The sequence below is a fragment of the Arachis duranensis genome, chromosome 3, assembly GCF_000817695.3.
Source record: "Arachis duranensis cultivar V14167 chromosome 3, aradu.V14167.gnm2.J7QH, whole genome shotgun sequence".
NCBI classification, from domain to species: domain Eukaryota; kingdom Viridiplantae; phylum Streptophyta; class Magnoliopsida; order Fabales; family Fabaceae; genus Arachis; species Arachis duranensis.
In genome coordinates, this window is record NC_029774.3 from 100505946 (window position 1) to 100526492 (window position 20547).

The following is a 20547-nucleotide window of genomic DNA, read 5'->3' on the forward strand; positions in this document are numbered from 1 at the left end:
TCGAGCGTGTATCTCTTGGATTCCTTAATCAGAATCTTCATGGTATAAGCTAGAATTATTGGCGGCCATTCTTGAGAATCTGGAAAGTCTAAACCTTGTCTGTGGTATTTCGAGTAGGATTCAGGGATTGAATGACTGTGACGAGCTTCAAACTCGCGAGTGTTGGGCGTAGTGACAGACGCAAAAGAATCAATGGATTCTATTCCGACATGATCGAGAACCAACAGATGATTAGCTGTGCTGTGACAGAGCATTTGGACCATTTTTACTGAGAGGATGGGAAGTAGCCATTGACAATGGTGATGCCCTATATACAGCTTGCCATGGAAAGGAGTATGAATGATTGGATGAAGGCAGTAGGAAAGCAGAGATTCAACAGGAACACATCATCTCTATGCACTTATCTGAAATTCCCACCAATGAGTTACATAAGTATCTCTATCTCTATTTTATGCTTTGTTTATTCTTATTTTCGAAAACTATTATAACCATTTGAATCCACCTGACTAAGATTTATAAGATGACTATAGCTTGTTTTATAGCAATAATCTCCGTGGGATCGACCTTTACTCACGTAAGGTATTACTTGGATGACCCAGTGCACTTGCTGGTTAGTTGTTCGAAGTTGTGACAAAGTGTGATTCACATTTGAGAGCTCCAAGTCTTTTGGTGCCATTGTTGATGATCACAATTTACGCGCACCAGTCATGCACCTTGCTTGGAAGACCATTCTTGAAGACCTCAAAGTTCAAGTTGGTTGCATTCTCAGGAACTTATTCTTTTGAGATAGACGGCCGAGCAGTGAGCTTATGAAGCATCCTCTGGAAGACCATTCCATCTTCCAGTGCAACATCATTGATGAGACCGTAGCTATAGTTCACCAAGAAGAAGTAGAAGAGATGCACATGGAGCAAGGTCCAAGTGTGGGGAAACCCTCTGAACACAATGATGACACTATGCCAACATTACTAGCTCCAGAAGATCCAGTGCCCAGTCAGGAGCAGAGATTGGAGTTAAAGCCCCTTCCACCCCACCTCAAGTATGCTTACCTTGAGGATAATAAGAAGCTCCCAGTTATCATTGCAAAGGAACTCACATCCTAACAGGAGGAGCAGTTGCTTAGTGTGCTGAGAAGACACAAGAAAGCAATTGGGTGGAGCTTGGCGGATATGGTAGGCATCAGTCCTCAAGTTTGTGAGCATAGAATATTTTTGAAAGAGGGAACAAGGCCTGTCCGTCAACCCCAAAGAAGACTGAATCCCACCATTTTGGAGGTTGTCAAGAAGGAAGTGACCAGACTACTGGAGGTAGACATCATCTACCCCATTTCAGATAGCGAATGGGTCAGCCCAGTACAAGTGGTGTCCAAAAAGTCTGGAGTCACTACAATAAAAAATGAGCAAGGAGAGCTCATAGCAACTAGAGTGCAGAATTCCTGGAGGGTGTGCATTGACTACAGGTGTCTCAACTAGGCTACTCGTAAGGATCACTACCCCCTGCCATTCATTGATCAAATGCTGGATCGTCTGTCAGGTAAATCGCATTACTATTTTTTAGATGGTTACACATGCTATTTTCAGATTCATATAGCTCCTGAAGATCAGGAAAAGACTACTTTTACATGTCCCTTTGGAACATATGCTTACAAGAGGATGCCTTTTGGCTTATGCCATGCACCAGCTACTTTCCAAAGGTGCATGATGAGTCTTTTCTCTGATCTTATTAAGAGCTGTATGAAAGTTTTCATGGATGATTTTAGCGTATACGGTGATTCCTTTAGCCTTTGCTTGGATAGTTTATCTAAAGTATTAGACAGGTGTATTAGTTCAAACCTTGTTTTGAATTTTGAAAAGTGTCATTTTATGGTCAAACAAAGTATTATTCTAGGACATGTTGTCTCTAATACTGGTATTTCTATAGATCCAGCAAAGGTAGATGTCATTTCTAGTTTACCTTACCCTTCCTCCGTGAGGAAAGTCCGTTCGTTCCTTGGCCATGCAGGTTTTTATCGGAGATTTATCAAGGACTTCAGTAAGGTAGCTTTACCTTTATCTAGACTGCTACAGAAGGATGTTGAATTTGAGCTGAGTGAGGACTGTATGGAAGCGTTTGATAAGCTCAAGATCGCCCTGACTCAAGCTCCAATTGTGAGAGGGCCAGACTGGATCCACCCTTTTGAAATTATGTGTGATGCCTCCAACCATGCTGTAAGAGCAGTGCTGGCCCAGCGCACAGGTAAGAATCCTTTTGTGATTGCATATGCTTCAAGGACCTTAGATGCTGCTCAGTCCAATTACACTACTACTGAAAAAGAGCTTCTGGCTATTGTTTTTGCTCTCGATAAATTCCGAGCCTACTTACTTGGTACTAAGATGGTAGTGTACTCAGACCATGCAGCTCTAAAATATTTATTAGCTAAAAAAGAGTCCAAACCAAGGCTGATACATTAGATACTGCTACTGCAAGAATTTGATTTAGAAATTAAGGATAGGAGTGGTTCTCAGAATTTAGTGGCGGACCACTTGAGTCGCCTTGAGCACATCAAGCATGACTCCACTCCTATCAATTATGCTTTTCCATTTGATAGCTTGCATGCAGTATCTGAAGTAGTTCCTTGGTATGCACCTGTAGCTAATTATCTAGTTAGTCATACCTTTCCTCCCGATTTTACTAAGCATCAGAAGGACAAGCTAAAAAGTGAGTCCAAATATTATATATGGGATGATCCTTATTTATGGAGGTATAGTGCTGACCTGATAATTAGAAGGTGTCTGCTCCAATCAGAATTCCAGTCTATTTTAAAGGCCTGCCACTCTTCTGAGAGTGGTGGACATTTTGGCCCTCAAAGAACCGCTAGAAAAATTTTAGACTGTGGATTCTGGTGGCCCACTCTTTTTAAAGATGCTACTGCCTTCTATAAATCTTGTTCCCCATGCCAGAGGTTTGGTAATATCTCCAAGAGGGATGAGATGCCCCAAAAAATTATGTTATTCTATGAGATTTTTTATGTTTGGGGCATTGACTTCATGGGTCCATTTCCAAACTCTAGCAGTTTTGTCTATATATTGTTAGCTGTAGATTATGTTTCTAAATGGGTGGAAGCAATTCCTACCTGTACTGATGATACTAACACTGTTGTCTCTTTTGTTAGAAATGATATTATCTTATCGTTTTGGATCACCACGAGCAATCGTGAGTGATCAAGGCACCCATTTTTGTAACAGGAGATTGACCGTTCTACTAAAGAAGCATGGCATTATTCACAAGGTAGCAACTGCTTATCACCCACAAACTAATGGACAAGCATAGGTGTCTAATAAAGAGATAAAACGTATCCTGGAGAAGATAGTCAAGCCTCATAAGAAGGACTGGATCACCAGGCTACAAGATGCGCTTTGGGCATATCAGACAGCGTACAAGACACCAATCAAGATGAGCCCTTTCCGCTTAGTTTATGGAAAGGCCTGTCACCTCCTAGTAGAGGTGGAGCACAAGGCATTCTGGGCGGTAAGAGAAATCAACATGGGATTTGAGAAGGCCGGAGTTGAAAGGAAGATGCAACTACAAGAATTAGATAACCTTTGCCTAGAAGCATATGATAACTCCAGGCTATATAAAGAGAAGATGAAGGTTGTACATGACAAGTACATTAAAAGGAGAGAGTTCAGACCAGGGGAATTAGTTCTCTTTTACAGTTCTAAACTGAGGCTCATGCCAGGCAAGCTGAGATCAAGATGGGAAGGTCCCTATAGAGTAGAGAAGGCAGAGCCATACAGAGTCTTTCACCTAAGTCATCCTTCAAGCTCCAAATTCATCAAGGTCAATGGACATTGCTTAAAGCTATATCATGGTGAGAAGATGAAGAAAAACAAGAAGCTGGAGATCTTCTTCTTGGAGGATCCACCTACAGCAGAAGACTGAGCTGGTGGACCGTCCAACTTAAGGACATTAAAGAAAAGTGCTAGGTGGGAGACAACCCACCATGGTACGATCTTTCATTTTCATTCTTAGCTTTATTTTATTTTGTTTTTCTTAGTAGCCATTCATAATTTCTGCACAATTAGCTGCATACTGCACTAAAAAAATGCACATACGACACGCAAGCGTCATTGACGCGTAAGTGTCATTTGTGTGTGCATGACAAATAAGAAGGTAAATGAGAGTTGGGTAGGAGTGGTGTTGGAAGTGTGCTTTCTGCACAGACAAGCCCACACGTACGCGTACCTCACGCGTGCGCGTTGCTTGCGCTTTCACCCACCCACGTACGCGTGCCCTTGGATATCGGCATAAATGGGTGTTCTACCCGAAAGTTGTGCTGGCTTAGGGCTAGAATTGTGCTAGAAGCACAATCTTCATCAGCCGTACGCGTCCCCGATGCGTGCGCATCATTTTTACCTTGTCCCCATCCACGTGTGCGCGTGCCTGACACGCACGCGTCGTTTGCCTTTTCTAGCCCTCGTGCGCACCAACCCGAAAGTTGTGCGTGTACGGGGTTGCCATCATGTGAAACGCACAAATTGAAAGCACGCAAACGCGTCCTAGACGCTTACGCGTCACTTGAATTTTATGCGACCCACACGTACGCGTCGCATGTGCCGCACAGTTGAAACAGCACGCCGCCCAAATTTCCTATCTTCCCCCCAATCCTAATTTCTCTTCCTTCTTTCTTCTTCTTTCCTCTTCTTCTTCTTCTTCTTCTATCTTTTCTATCTTCTTCTTCTCCCTCTCCTCTTCTTTCGTTCTCACTCACGTTCTCCATCCCCTCTCTATATTTTTGCTTGTGGATGTATTAAGGAGTAATTTGACAATTAATATTTATTTTTAGATTGCATGCATGTTTGCATTTCATACTTTCCCGAACATATTTTACATGCACACCAAGTGTTTGTGAAAAGCCCATATGGCATTATAAATTCTTAATTATTCTATTCTTCTACACTACTGCCTGTTTTTCACAAAATCCTTGCATTCTTTTATTAATTAAATATAATTGTCAATATAAACGTGGTTGTTAGTTTGTTACATTTGATAATCAAATTAAGTAATCAATGCTTGATCTATGCTACTCATGCCTTTGCCAGCATGCTAATAAACATCTAGCATCTACTTCTCTTAATTTTTCTTGCTATATTTCCATTGATATCCTAATTACATGGAATCATGACAATGTGTTTACGACATTCTTCTTTACCTTGTCATGGACTACCACTTGTACTTCCCTCCTCCTTGCTCTAACCCTTTGGTTATTATTTGTTTATTTCCTCCTCCCGGTTCTAGCTACTTGTACCTTTCTTTTCTCCCTTTTCAGGATGGCCACCAGAAAGGGTAAAGAGAAAGCTTCTAACAAGCCACCGGCGAAAAAAGGAACGAAAAGAGCACCAACGGAGGAACCACCCTCAACATCAGTCAAGCCATCAACAAAGCGAGTCAAGAGGATTATCAAGATCGATGAAACCGAGAAAGCCTTTCTAGCAAGAGACACTGTGTGGTTCACTAACCGCTACTGTGAGGAGATGTTCCCCATCTTGGCTGAGTGAAATTACCACAATGAGCACCTACTCATCCTCCCTACCAACATTGTTGATCTTGTAGATCCCCGCATTGAGCGTAGACAATAGAGTTTCTTACGGAGGCAGCCAAGGCAGGTAAACCTTTCATGGGTAGTTGAATTCTACTCTAATTTTCACGTGCCAAACCTGCAGTCTGTCTATGTCTGTCAGAAGCAAGTCCCTATATCTGAAGGGGCCATTTAGCAAATTTTAGATCTTTTCCCTGCTCCAGAAGGATTGGACTCCTACTAGGAAGCCTATGTCAAGTGCCAGACATACCAATTTGACTAGGACAACGTCCTCAGAGTTATAGCACAACCTGGCAACAGATGGATCTTTGGATACCATCGATCCCAACCTAAGGGCATATTGGCTTCAGCACTTACCTTGGAGGCTCGGGTATGGGCACAAATTATGTCCCACTACGTCTTTCCGAGCACTCACGAGTCCTCCTTCACTGCAAATATGGCTATTCTCATCTGGTGTATCCTTGTAGACCAGCTCCTCAACTTACCAAGACACCTCCGATAAGTCATGGAACACGTACAGATTGCGGGCAACCTACCCTTTTCCTGCCTTGGTTTTAGATCTAGTCTCAGCAGCCGGAGTCTCCTACAGAGCTGGGGATACCAAGGCCATGATTTCGCGGGAGGATCAGAAAGTCCCCAATAGGAAGTACATCAGACCTAGCAGCCACTATCAGTCAGACTGTAGACCCGGCCGAAAATATCCCTTCTCCCTCTACATCACAAGCACCTTCCACAAATCTGCTGCTCCTTCAAATACTTCAGAGGTCGGACCGGCAAGCAAAGCGAATGGAGCGCTGTAACAAGCGCCGATTCACATACCTCAAGGAGCTGATTATTGGCAACCACCCACCTGAAGAAGAACCAGACACTTCGGACTCCACTTCACCTACTAGCATCGGGAGCCATGACGACCCCGACTGTGGAGATGCTGTTACCAGCCCCCTTATGTTCCTGATTGATGGCACCGAGGACGGTGCCAAGCTTTAAGTGTGGGGAGGTCGGTCAATACTTGACTTTCGGAGGTAATTGCTTTTTCTTAACACCAATAGGTTATTTTTCTTTAGCTAGGATAGGATAGATTGCATAGTAATAAGTGTTTGCATGTATGTTCTATTTGGTTGAAAAACAAGTTTCTTTTTAAGACTCCATTTTTGAAAAATTTTCACTAATTCGAATCTAAATTCTATGTTAAACTTGTTTAAAGCTTGTATTTGGAACATGAATTATAGCTAAGAACATACAACCCGTGAATTTCAAGCTTAATTATATGGTTACATTATTTAACCATGATATTTATTTTTTTTTGTGTGTTCTTCTCTATAATTGCAATCTTTACTTTGTTCCACTCTATATGTCCATTGTTTAGTGTATTTATATGTATGCATATGATTGAGGCCATCATTTGTTATTGGCTCACTTATCCCAATTAGCCTACCATTTCAATTAGCTTTATTTGCCACTTTGAGCCTTTTAATCCCCATTTGTTCTTTATATGACCACATCACTAGCCTTAAGCAGAAAAATAATTAATTATCCCAATTGAATCTTTGGTTAGCTTAAGATAGTGTGTTAACTAAGTGTGGGGAAATTGTGGGAACATGGGTTGATAGGAATGTGTTATGTTTCTACTCTATTTAAATATTGGGAATTTGGGTGCCTACTCATGTGAAAAAGGAAAAATCATATGCATTGAAATGTTATGTTTGTTTTCAGGTTAAAAAAAAGAGAGAAAAATTAAAAATATTCAAATAATTAAGTAGAAAAGTAAATAAGGGGACAAAATTACCCCAATGTCAAGTTTAAAGAAAGATCAATGCATATGTGAGAAAATTAAAGAAAAGTTGATGCATGAGTACTTAATGCAAAAGTGGGAATTTTGGGTAGCTAGGCATGATTTTAAAATTTCATAGAGTGTGTGTATGTTAGGTGATAGCTTAAGTTACTCAAGGATTCAATTTATAGCTCACTTGGCCATACATATATCATCACCCTTACCTTAACCCCATTACAACCTTGAAATGACCTCATGATGTTTGCATTGGTACATTAAATATTTGTTGATTGGTTAGATGAAGAATAAAGTTTTAGAAAGCATGACTAGAGAAGAGTAGAGTGATCAACCCTAGACACTTGAGAGACAAGAAGGCATATACACTACCAGTGAGGGTTCAATGCTTGATTCTATATTCTCTGCTTTCATGAGCTATCTTCTTATACGTTTAATTGCTTCTTATTGTATGATTTGGGTTAGTGCACTACAAGGGAACCGGGTGTTACCTGCGGTAAAATACCAGCCTTTTTTCTAGAGAGCTGCTGTTCGAGTGAGCTGCTGCAGTTCTTCATGCGTTTTGATGGTCCGCCTCCAATAGATCCAAAATGGTTGCCTTCTTTGTTCCAACCGCATCTAATAATCTTATTGCCGCCTAAATTGTCAGCCGTTCTCCCCAACCGCTCCAAACTGCCTGATTTGTTGCGATTCTTGCTGCGTAAATACTCCCCCGCTCCAAATAAACTGAATCGAGGCGGTATTGGGCCCTCACCGCAGCAGATAACTTTGGGGGGAAGGGGGTTTTGCCTCACTAAAATACCCATGCCAAATTTATTTTGCGCCATAACCTTCAAGTATTTGGCGCGAGAACCCTTCGTCAGAGCCAAGGTATAGCAATCACTGGTCTCCTTCTCCGCCGTCCTTACCCTTCCCTCTGTCAGATCTAACGGAGTTCGCTCCATCGTTGTTCCGATCACCAGGCTCCTCCCTCAGCCGTGTAGCTCCCGTGCACGAAGGTGAAGAAGAAGGGGTCGTCGGAGTCTTCTCCTTCTGCTGTGCATGTGTGTGTCCTCGTCGGCGTCATCCCAATCCATCCGTCCCTGTGTCATCCTTGGCAGCCTTCTCCCTTTTGGCGGTGCTTCGCGTTGCCGATTGTAATAGACTCCCCTCTCAATGGTATGTTCTTCTCCCTCGTCCCAATTTAAGTTTCGGGGCTGTTGAGAAAATTTTTATTGCATGAATTTAATCTTTATGCTTTCTAAATTTTGTTTTGAACAACGTTCTTTTATTAATTTTGGCCAAATTTTTCTTCAATTTAACACTCAGATTGAATTTTCCCCAATATCTGAACCCATGAGTCTTGATGTGTTTGTGTACATTGCTACGGCTCGATTAGCATGTGCTGCTCTACAGTTTCCTAAGACAATTTTATGACCTGGATTCTTGAAAATTCTCTAAGTTGTTTAGATTTGAAATAATGTAAATAAATGCATTTTATCTGTTACCTTTTTCCTCCCTCCTCGCCCCACCATACAAACTGAACTTAAACCCAAACCCTCTATTTATCTTTCTATCTGAATTTATTTTAGAATCCTTTAATTTTTTCCAGTTATATTTCTCAATCTTTTTTGGGTCGAAGTTGAATTTGTGTGGCGAGGGCTTCTGGTGAGTTCATTGCTCTTTTTTCGTTTGTTGTTTGGTGTGGTAGTTCAATAGCTGCTTCGATTAATTGTTGTATGAGTTTTAAATTGAGCTAATTACAGTAGAACGTTATCTTTTAATATCAAAGTAGAACAACTAACATAGTATTAATGAAATTATATTTTATAGTGTTGATTAATAAGACTCTGAATAGCCTTCATCATTAGAAGTTGGAGATGTTTGTGTTTTTGAGCTCATCAATGAAAAAGATCTGCTTGATGTTCATATTTGTAGAGCCCAATGCTAGGGTAATGTATTATAACTTCAGGAACTAAGAGCTCATAATTCTTAGATAAGGTTAATTTCGATTAGATGTATCACTTTTTTTCCCTTACTGTTGAATCAAACTTTTATATTTGGTTTGGACCAGTGATATATATGTATGAAGTAAGTATTTTAATTTTATTTCCTTGTTTTGTCACTTCATGATTAAATTATTATCTTCTCAAAGTGAAAGACAAGGTTGCGTTTCGTATAAGGATAAGAAAAAGTGAGGCAGAATTTTTCATGGATTTGATTCAAAATTGTAAAATTTTAACAAATTGGAGAGGTTAAGAATTCTGTTAACATAATTTTTGAGTCTTTTCCACATTTGAGAACCGTATTGATACATTAAAGATAAAACCATTTTTAGATACCATTAGCACTTAATCCTCTATAACATCCGTTGCTGTCATCTTCTTTCGGTTTTTCAATTAACTTGTCTTCTTACCAGAGACTGTAACTGTGTCTATGAACAAGAAGAACATCCATGGCTCCCTCTAGTTTCCAAAGAAACAAGCATTCTCCTTTCTCTGTGATCTGTTTTGAATGTTTATTTTTCATGGTTTTAATCTCAAGATCTCTCATCAGCTTATCAATATCTTGGTTACCATTGTTCAATGTTTCCTCTAACTCTCGGAGTTAACTTCTGACTTTTTTTGAACTTAATTTGTTTGCATTGAATCAGGTTCTCTGACGAGTGGGTATATCGGAGCTCTTGAATACTTTACTTGGGGTGTATTTCTGTACCTGCAATTGTGACAGGTATTATCAATGGAGTAGAACCTATAAGTCTTGCACAAAGTCTTTTCGGGAATTTATTAAGTATTCATTTTTAATCTAAAGACTTATAAATTAATGGCAAACCACTCCACATATCTATTTGTTCTATTATTCAAGATGTTCTACCAACCTGATTCAGTAAATTTAATTCTGCATTATTATTATAAATGTAATCTTAGTGATTGAACTTGGTAGGGATGAATATGGTATTTCGTTACTTAAGACTGAAATAATAACATTGAAAGGTTCCATTGACACTGAGGAAGATGCCCTGTCTTCATTATTTTGATGAGCATGGAGTTATATGAGACATTATATTCTTACTGATTGACTCATTAGTGATATTTTTAGTGATTGACTCATTAGTGAGGTTGTAATTCAAATTGGTCCACTTTAATCCTTTTCTTCTTGATTTGGTACCAATTTACTGTTTTGTTTTGTGTTAGTGATCTTACTCGTACCTGGCCTCCCTGTGGTAGCTTTTCTTCTTCCCAAGTTTGCCTAATTGAATTGCTTTTAGTAATTCCACTTAGTTATTAGATGAAACAGGTTTATTTTATTGCCATGGTGTCATTTGCCATTTTATTTTATTCCATTTCATTTTATTCCACTATTTTAGAGGAGCATACTAATAATTCTTTTGACTTTCTAACATTTTCCAAACAGTCCATGCTCCTATTAGTAAAGAGATGATAAAGCATTTTGTGAATTTTTGGCTTTTCTTGTCTTCATGGTAGACCAAGTAAAAGTGACTTGTATATTACTGCAAAAGATTTTATCTTCTTTTCTATTATTAGAACAATTGATAACAAGTAAATGGAATTTGTATAACCCAAAAAACTGTACCTCTGACTTAGTGATGTGCATTAAGCTGTTTTCTTAATTTATTGTATTTTTTTCTGTTTCAAAGGCCAATGATTAGTTTAGTATTAGCCAGACTCCAGTCTTTGCTAATGACTTGCACCTATAAAACTGGTCAAAATTAGCTGTAACAATTATTTTTTGATAAGATGTTTAATGTGGTTAAATGTTCATGTTCATTGATACTAAAAAATCTAATTTCTAGGTTAATGTGAATTTTGCTGATTTCTCATAATGTGGGCATTTGTTTATTTTCTGATGATATGAATCTCCCTTATTTTTCTCTTTTCATTTTCAAGGGAAACAATGAAACAAAGAGTTTTGTTTTCCATTGTTCTGCATCTGTCATAATTCAGTTGCATCTTTATGGTTATTTTTGGCTGCACAAGAATAAATATATTTATAGTTACTTTCACATGTATATACAACTAGCTAGTTACTACAAAATTAGAAGCTTTATGTGCAAATTTAAAGTTTAAAGTGGTCCTGCACACTTTATTCAAGCTTTATGTGTTGAATTGCGCTTGGTATTTCAGTGCTGCAGATTGGAAATATGCTGCGGAGCAGTTTGTGAAGAAACCTCCTGATAAAGTTATTGTATACCGTAAGCTTTAACTTTACTGTGATGAGAACCATATGTGATAGAAAAATAAATACCTAAGAGAAAAATGGAAACGAAAAAATTTGCTAAAATGAGAAATTGGTAAAGATACAAGTGAAATGCCATCCTTATACATGGTAGCTTTCTAGTGTTATCGTAACCAAATCCAAAATATCCTTATTAATTACAAGTATATTAATTATTAAATGTTAAATCGATTTATATTTAATTTAACTAATACATTATATTGTAATACTAGATTAATTTCTTCATTTTATTATTCCTCAGATTAATATAATATTTCTCTTTTTTCTTTTTCTTTTTCTTTTTTAAGGAAGGAATTTTATTTTTCATTTCAAATATTTGGCATTGGACCCAAAATTTCTTTCTTCCAGTAATCTTTTTTTGAAAGTGCAGAATTATTCAATGAGTAAGCAATTTTTTTATTTTTCTGTTAGCTGTGTATTATCCTAGATGCTAGTAAATGTGTGTTTTATTATTCGGTTTAGGAGTTATTCTCCCATTCTATAACAAGTGTTAATTATTTACTTTTTTCTCGTGGTCTGACTTTATTTTATGATTTGTTGTCATTCCAATTTTTTCATTAAACTAGATATCGATAAGAGTTGGATTTCAAAGTCACGAGTCGGTGCAGAATATAGGGACGGTTTGACCAAATTCCTAGATTTTGCATTTGCCAATGCATCGTCTGATGGGATGATACGTTGTCCATGTCCGAATTGTGGCTTCCGCCTCTTACAAAATAGAGAGGATGCGTTTGATCAGTTGGTGATCAACCCTTTCCCGTCTACTTACATATTTTGGATCCATCACGGTGAGAGACGCAGGGTCGAGCGCTCTTGTGACGGATGGTGCATGAAATTGTGATCATCAATGGTGCCATCAACATGGTACGCTCAATTGCAATCTCAACTCTTTATCACAACTTCGCACAACTAACCAGCAAGTGCACTAGGTCGTCCAAGTAATAAACCTTACGCGAGTAAGGGTCGATCCCACGGAGATTGTTGGTATGAAGCAAGCTATGGTCATCTTGTAAATCTCAGTCAGGCAGATTCAAATGGTTATGGAGGATTAATGATTAAAAGATAAATAAAACATAAAGTAAAGATAGAGATAATTATGTAATTCATTTGTGAGAATTTCAGATAAGCGTATGGAGATGCTTTGCCCCTTCCGTCTCTCTGCTTTCCTACTGTCTTCATCAATCCTTCTTACTCCTTTCCATGGCAAGCTATATCTTGGGCATCACCGCTGTCAGTGGCTACAATCCTGTCCTCTCAGTGAAAACCTTACGCGAGTAAGGGTCGACCCCATGGAGATTGTTGGTATGAAGCAAGCTATGGTCATCTTGTAAATCTCAGTCAGGCAGATTCAAATGGTTATGGAGGATTAATGATTAAAAGATAAATAAAACATAAAGTAAAGATAGAGATAATTATGTAATTCATTTGTGAGAATTTCAGATAAGCGTATGGAGATGCTTTGCCCCTTCCGTCTCTCTGCTTTCCTACTGTCTTCATCCAATCCTTCTTACTCCTTTCCATGGCAAGCTGTATGTTGGGCATCACCGTTATTAATGGCTACAGTCCCATCCTCTCAGTGAAAATGTTCAACGCGCTCTGTCACAGCACGGCTAATCATCTGTCGGTTCTCAATCAGGTTGGAATAGAATCCAGTGATTCTTTTGCGTCTGTCACTAACGCCCAGCCTTCAGGAGTTTGAAGCTCATCACACTCATTCAATCCTCGAATCCTACTCAGAATACCACAGACAAGGTTTAGACCTTCCAGATTCTCTTGAATGCCGCCATCAATTCTAGCTTATACCACGAAGATTCTGATTAAGGAACCCAAGAGATAAACATTCAAGCCTTGTTTGCTTGTAGAACGGAAGTGGTTGTCAGGCACGCGTTCATAAGTGAGAATGATGATGAGCGTCACATAATCATCACATTCATCATGTTCTTGGGTACGAATGAATATCTTAGAACAAGAATAAGCTGAATTGAATAGAAGAACAATAGTAATTGCATTAATACTCGAGGTACAGCAGAGCTCCACACCTTAATCTATGGTGTATAGAAACTCCACCGTTGAAAATACATAAGAACAAGGTCTAGGCATGGCCGAATGGCCAGCCTCCCAAAGAGGGTTCAATCATGAAAACATGATCAAAAGATGAAAATACAATAGTAAAAGGTCGTATTTGTAGAGAACTAGTAGCTTAGGGTTTACAAAGATGAGTAAATGACATAAAAATCCACTTCCGGGTCCACTTGGTGTGTGCTTGGGCTGAGCATTGAAGCTTTCATGTGTAGAGACTTTTCTTGGAGTTAAACGCCAGCTATTGTGCCAGTTTGGGCGTTTAACTCCCATTCTTGTGCCAGTTCTGGCGTTTTACGCCAGAATTCTTGAGCTGATTTGAAACGCCTGTTTGGGCTATCAAATCTCGAGAAAAGTATGGACTATTATACGTTTCTGGAAAGTCCAGGATATCTACTTTCCAATGCAATTGAGAGCGTGCCAATTGGGCTTCTGTAGCTCCAGAAAATCCACTTTGAGTGCAGGGAGGTCAGAATCCAACAACATTTGCAGTCCTTTTCAGCCTCTGAATCAGATTTTTACTCAGTTTCCTCAATTTCAGCCAGAAAATATATGAAATCACAGAAAAACACAAAAACTCATAGTAAAGTCCAGAAAAGTGAATTTTAACTAAAAACTAATAAAAATATACTAAAAACTAACTAGATCATACTAAAAACATACTAAAAACAATGCCAAAAAGCGTATAAATTATCCGCTCATCACAACACCATACTTAAATTGTTGCTTGTCCCCAAGCAACTAAAAATCAAATAGGATAAAAAGAAGAGAATATACTATAGACTCCAAATTATCAATGAAACTTAGCTCCAATTAGATGAGCGGGACTAGTAGCTTTTTGCCTCTGAAAAGTTTTGGCATCTCACTTTATCCTTTGAAATTCATAATGATGGGCTTCTATAGGAACTCAGAATCCAGAAAGTGTTATTGATTCTCCTAATTATGTATGATGATTCTTGAACATAGCTACTTTTTCAAGAATCATTTTTATGATTTTTCAGATCCTCAGTAACATGTCTCCTTTTTCATCATTCTTTCAAGAGCCAACATTCATGAACAACAAATTCAAAAGACATATGCACTGTTCAAGCATACATTCAGAAAACAAAAAGTATTGTCACCACATCAAAATAATTAAGCTAGTTTTAAGGATGAATTCGAAATCATGTACTTCTTGTTCTTTTGTAATAAAAACAGTTTTCAATTAAGAAAGGTGATGGATTCATAGGACATCCATAACTTTAAGGCATAGACACTAAGACACTAATGATCATATGACACAAATATAGATAAACATAAGCATAAAAATTTGAAAAATAGGAAAATAAAGAACAAGGAAGTTAAAGAACGGGTCCACCTTAGTGATGGCGGCTTGTTCTTCCTCTTGAAGATCTTATGGAGTGCTTAAGCTCCTCAATGTCTCTTCCTTACCTTTGTTGCTCCTCTCTCATAATTCTTTGATCTTCTCTAATTTCATGGAGGTGTATGGAATGTTCTAGGTGCTCCACCCTTAGTTGTCCCATGTTGGAACTCAATTCTCCTAGGGAGGTGTTGATTTGCTCCCAATAGTTTTGTGGAAGAAAGTGCATCCCTTGAGGCATCTCAGGGATTTCATGATGAAGAATCTCCTCATGTCCATGAGTGGGATCTCTTGTTTTCTCCATCCTCTTCTTAGTGATGGGCTTGTCTTCATCAATGAGGATGTCTCCCACTATGTCAATTCTGACTGAATAACAGAGGTGACAAATGAGATGAGGGAAGGCTAACCTTGCCAAGGTAGAGGACTTGTCCGCCACCTTATAAAGTTCTTGGGATATAACCTCATGAACTTCTATTTACTCTCCAATCATGATGCTATGAATCATGATAGCCTGGTCTATAGTGACTTCGGACCGATTGCTAGTGGGAATGATTGAGCGTTGGATAAACTCCAACCATCCCCTAGCCACGGGCTTGAGGTCATGCCTTCTCAGTTGAATCGGTTTCCCTCTTGAATCTCTTTTCCATTGAGCGCCCTCTTCACAAATGTCTATGAGGACTTGGTCTAACCTTTGATCAAAGTTGACCCTTCTAGTGTAGGGGTGTTCATCTCCTTGCATCATGGGCAAGTATCTCGGGGATCACCTTCTTCATGGCCACAACTTCATAGAAGTGGTCTTGATGCACCCTTGAGATGAATCTCTCCATCTCCCATGACTCGGAGGTGGAAGCTTTTGCCTTCCCTTTCCTCTTTCTAGAGGTTTCTCCAGCCTTAGATGCCATAAATGGTTATGGAAAAATAAAAAGCAATGCTCGTCCTCGAGCAAAAGAAGGAAGAAGAAAGTAGAAGAAGAAGAAATAGAAGAGATGGAGGATGCTTTGTGGTTCGGCCAAGGGGGAGAAGTAGTGTTTAGGTTGTGTGAAAATGAAGGAGTGAAGATGGGTTTATATAGGAGTGGAGAGGGGTTGTATGGTTCGGCCATTATGGGTGGGTTTGGGAGGGAAAGTGGTTTGAATTTGAATAGTGAGGTAGGTGGGGTTTTATGAAGGATGGATGTGAGTGGTGAAGAGAATAGTGGGATTTGATAGGTGAGGGGTTTTTTTTTGGGGAAGAGGTGTTGAGGTGATTGGTGAATGGGTGAAGAAGAGAGAGTGTGGTGGGGTAGGTGGGGATCCTGTGGGGTCCACAGATCCTGAGGTGTCAAGGAAAATTCATCCCTGCACCAAGTGGCGAGCAAAAATGCTCCTTCTGCAAATTCTGGCGTTAAACGCCGAGCTGGTGCCCATTTCTGGCGATTAACGCCAGCTTCTTGCCCCTTCCTGACGTTAAACGCCAGTCTGGTGCCTCTTTCTAGCGTTAAACGCCCAGAATGGTGCCAGACTGGGCGTTAAACGCCCATTTGCTGCCCTTACTGGCGTTTAAACGCCAGCAAGTTTTCCTCCAGGGTGTGCTATTTTTCTTTCTGTTTTTCATTCTGTTTTTGCTTTTTCAATTGATTTTGTGACTTCCCATGATCATCAACCTATAAAAAAAAACATAAAATAACAAAAGAAAATAGATAAATATATCATTGGGTTGCCTTCCAACAAGCACTTCTTTAATGTCAGTAGCTTGACAGTGGGCTCTCATGGAGCCTCACAGATACTCAGAGCAATGTTGGAACCTCCCAACACCAAACTTAGAGTTTGACTGTGGGGGCTCTGTTTGACTCTGTTTTGAGAGAAGCTCTTCATGCTTCCTCTCCATGGTTACAGAGGGGTATCCTTGAGCCTTAAACACGAAGGATTCTTCATTCACTTGAATGATCAATTCTCCTCTGTCAACATCAATCACAGCCTTTGCTGTGGCTAGGAAGGGTCTGCCAAGGATGATGGATTCATCCCTGCATTTCCCAGTCTCTAGGACTATGAAATCAGCAGGGATGTAATGGTCTTCAATCTTTACCAGAACATCCTCTACAAGTCCATAAGCCTGTTTTCTTGAATTGTTTGCCATCTCTAGTGAGATTCTTGCAGCTTGTACCTCAAAAATCCCTAGCTTCTCCATTACAGAGAGAGGCATGAGGTTTATGCTTGACCCTAGGTCACACAGAGCCTTCTTGAAGGTCATGGTGCCTACTGTACAATGTATTGAGAACTTCCCAGGGTCCTGTCTCTTTTGAGGTAATTTCTGCCTAGTCAAGTTATCCAGTTCTTTGGTGAGCAAAGGGGGTTCATCCTCCCAAGTCTCATTACCAAATAACTTGTCATTTAGCTTCATGATTGCTCCAAGGTATTTAGCAATTTGCTCTTCAGTGACATCTTCATCCTCTTCAGAGGAAGAATGCTCATCAGGGCTCATGAATGGCAGAAGTAAATCCAATAGAATCTCTATGGTCTCAGTGTGAGCCTCAGATTCCCATGGTTCCTCATTAGGGAATACATTGGAGGCCAGTGGACGTCCATTGAGGTCTTCCTCAGTGGCGATCACTGCCTCTTCCTCCTCTCCAAATTTGGCCATGTTGATGGCCTTGCACTCTCCTTTTGGATTCTCTTCTGTATTGCTTGGAAGAGTACTAGGAGGGAGTTCATTAACTTTCTTAATCAGCTGACCCACTTGTGCCTCCAAGTTTCTAATGGAGGACCTTGTTTCAGTCATGAAACTTTGAGTGGTTTTGATTAGATCAGAGACCATGGTTGCTAAGTCAGAGTGGCTCTGCTTAGAATTCTCTGATTGAGAAGATGATGGAAAAGGCTTGCCATTGCTAAACCTATTTCTTCCACCATTATTGTTATTGAAACCTTGTTGAGGTCTCTTTTGATCCTACCATGAGAGATTTGGGTGATTTCTCCATGAAGGATTATAGGTGTTTCCATAGGGTTCTCCTATGTAATTCACCTCTTCCATTGATGGGTTCTCAGGATCATAAGCTTCTTCTTCAGATGAAGCATCCTTAGTACTGCCTGGTGCAGCTTGCATTCCAGACAGACTGTGAGAAATCATATTGACTTGCTGAGTCAAAATTTTGTTCTGAGCCAATATGGCATTCAGAGTATCATTTTGTTCTGAGCCAGTATGGCATTCAGAGTATCAATCTCAAGAACTCCTTTCTTCTGATTCGTCCCATTGTTCACATGATCCCTTTCAAAAGTGTACATGAATTGGTTATTTGCAACCATTTCAATGAGTTCTTGAGCTTCTGCAGGCGTCTTCTTCAGATGAAGAGATCCTCCAGCAGAGCTGTCCAATGACATCTTTGATAGTTCAGACAGACCATCATAGAAGATACCTATGATGCTCCATTCAGAAAGCATGCCAGAGGGACACTTTCTAATCAATTGTTTGTATCTTTCCCAAGCTTCATAGAGGGATTCACCTTCCTTCTGTCTGAAGGTTTGGACTTTCACTCTAAGCTTACTCAATTTTTGAGGTGGAAAGAACTTTGCCAAGAAGGCATTGACTAGCTTTCCCCAAGAGTTCAGGCTTTCTTTAGGTTGTGAGTCCAACCATATCCGAGCTCTGTCTCTTACAGTAAAAGGGAATAGCATAAGTCTGTAGACCTCAGGGTCAACCCCATTATTCTTGACAGTGTCACAAATTTGCAAGAACTCAGCTAAAAACTGATGAGGATCTTCCAATGGAAGTCCATGGAACTTGCAATTCTGTTGCATTAGAGAAACTAATTGAGGCTTAAGCTCAAAGTTGTTTGCTCCAATGGCAGGGATAGAGATGCTTCTCCCATAGAAGTCGGGAGTAGGTGCAGTAAAGTCACCCAGCACCTTCCTTGCATTGTTGGCATTGTTGTTGTTTTCGGCTGCCATGTCTTCTTCTTGTTTGAAGATTTCTGTTAGGTCCTCTATAGAGAGTTGTTCTTTAGCTTCTCTTAGCTTTCGCTTCAAGGTCCTTTTAGGTTCAGGGTCAGCCTCAACAAGAATGCTTTTGTCTTTGCTCCTGCTCATATGAAAGAGAAGAGAACAAGAAAATATGGAATCCTCTATGTCACAGTATAGAGATTCCTTGAGGTGTCAAAGGAAAAGAAAAATAGAAGGAAGAGGTAGAAGAATTTGGACTTAGAAAGATAGAGTTCGAATTGTGTATTGAAGAGGAGTGTTAGTCCATAAATGGAAGGATGTGAGAAGAGGGGAAGAAATTTTCGAAAATTAAAGTGAATTAATTAAAAGAAATTTTGAAAAAATGGTAATTGATTTTTGAAAACTAAGATTGAGAAAGAAATAAAGTAATTTTGAAAAAGATTTTGAAATTGGAAATCAAAGAGATATGATTGAAAACTATTTTGAAAAAGATGTGATTAAAAAGATATGATTGAAAAGTTATGGTTTTAAGGAGATATGATTGAAAAGATATGATTGAAAAACAATTTAAAAAGATTTGATTTTTAAAATTAATGACTTGGCTAACAAGAAAAGATATGATTCAAATATTAAACCTTTCTCAACAGAAAATGCAACACAAACATTAAACCTTTCTCAACAGAAAAGGCAACATACTTGAAATATTGAATCAAATCATTAATTGTTAGAAAGTAATTTTGAAAAGTGGAAAGAAATTGATTTTGAAAGTATATGATTGAAAAGATATGATTTGAAAAAGATTTGATTTTGAAAAATTATGGAAACTTGAAAAAAATTTGAATTAAAAACAAAATCTTCCCTCTTGTGCCATCTTGGCGTTAAACGCCCAGAATGGTATCCATTCTGGCGTTTAACGCCCAAAAATGCTACCCTTTTGGGCGTTAAACGCGGCACCCTGGCTGGCGTTTAAATGCTAGTTTTCCTTCCTCATTGGGCATTTTGAACGCCCAGCTTTTTCTGTGTAATTCCTCTGCTGTATGTTCTGAATCTTCAATTCTCTGTATTATTGACTTGAAAAGACACAAATTAAAATTTTTTTTTGGATTTTTAATAATGAGGAATAATCAAAATGAAACTAAGATCAACTAAATAATGCATGCAAGACACCAAACTTAAAATGAGACACTAGACTCAACAAGAAACATAAAATATTTTTGGTTTTTTATGATTTTGTAAATTTTTTTTTGGATTTTTTGAAAATTATATGGAGAAGAAAATAAAGAGATTCAAAATTTTTAATAAGAATTCCAGGAATCATGCAATGTTAGTCTAAAGCTTCAGTCTAAAAAAATTAGACATGGCTAACCAAGCTTTAGCAGGACATTACATACAACAACCAAATTGATGGGAATCAACTTGCTCCTGTGATGACAAAAGCATCATCTGAAACTCTAGAATTCATTCTTAAAAATTCTGAAAAATACCTAATCTAAGCAACAAGATGAACCGTCAGTTGTCCAAACTCAAACAATCCCCGGCAACGGCGCCAAAAACTTGGTGCACAAAATTGTGATCATCAATGGCGCCATCAACATGG

The 20547-nt window shown here is 39.0% G+C and overlaps 1 non-coding gene across 1 annotated transcript; it reads left to right on the plus strand.

Moving 5' to 3' along the window:
- The first annotated feature begins 18450 nt into the window (after positions 1-18450).
- Positions 18451-18554, plus strand: LOC127746453 (small nucleolar RNA R71). Its single transcript, XR_008008072.1, has one exon. It is a non-coding gene; the product is annotated as a small nucleolar RNA R71 (small nucleolar RNA).
- The last annotated feature ends 1993 nt before the right edge of the window (positions 18555-20547 follow it).